This window comes from Rhinolophus sinicus, chromosome 12 (genome assembly GCF_057876585.1).
Source record: "Rhinolophus sinicus isolate RSI-liver-muscle chromosome 12, RSI-T2T, whole genome shotgun sequence".
NCBI classification, from domain to species: Eukaryota; Metazoa; Chordata; class Mammalia; order Chiroptera; family Rhinolophidae; genus Rhinolophus; species Rhinolophus sinicus.
Window position 1 is genome coordinate 21,440,824 of NC_142512.1, and position 895 is coordinate 21,441,718.

The following is an 895-nucleotide window of genomic DNA, read 5'->3' on the forward strand; positions in this document are numbered from 1 at the left end:
GAGCCTTCACTCCTTTCCCTATACAGCCAGAACTGGGCTGGGGCGGGTGGGTCTTCTTCTTAGGTGCACTATCTGGCCGTGCCTTCACCCACTCTCCACCCCACCCCCCCAATCCCGCTAGCCCTGGACCAGTCTTAGAGCCTCTGAGAGGAAGGGTGCTGATGTAGGGTGGGTTTTATTATGAGGTCTTCTGCAGAGTTGTCCTCTGGGGCAGGCAGGTGATGTTGGCCAGCCCCCAGCCCTGGCCCCTGGAAGGACTTTCTGAGCAGAGGCTCCACGGGTGGCTGTTCTGAGACTTGAGGCTCATGGGAGTGCATTTGGCTCCACACCTTCCTCATTCCTGTTCAGGCAGAGTGTGGTGCTGCCCTTCAGTGACAACAGCCTACCTGGAGGTGGTATCTGGGAGGTGAGTCAGAAGTGGGACCAAGTAGTCCCCTGACCCTCCAGAGACCGCTTTCCAGGGCCAGCAGTGCACACAGCACCAGGCTATGTTCCATTCATGTCCCTTGTGGAAACCAGAGCCCCAGCCTGGGGCAGATGAGGGTCAGGAAGGCATGTCTTGGACAGGGAAGTGACCCCATTTTGTGTGAGGAGATGACATGTGTGAAGAGGGAGGGAGTCGACCTCAGTAGGAAGGGGTGTGGGGGAGGCATCCTCTCCCCTCCTCTGGGCAGGGCCGCTACTTCCTGGCATCACTTTGGAAGTTCTCCTGGGAAGAAGGCCCGGGCTGGTCATCCTCCTGGGCTGGTCAGGATGTCCTCCTATAGACCTCACTCTTTGCATTTGGAAGCTTCACAGAACTGGGTGAGGGTGGGTGGGGACACAGAACCAGGGCATCTGCAGTCACCTACTGACCTTTCTGCCCAGGGAGGGAAGATCCAGACAAGAGACTAGG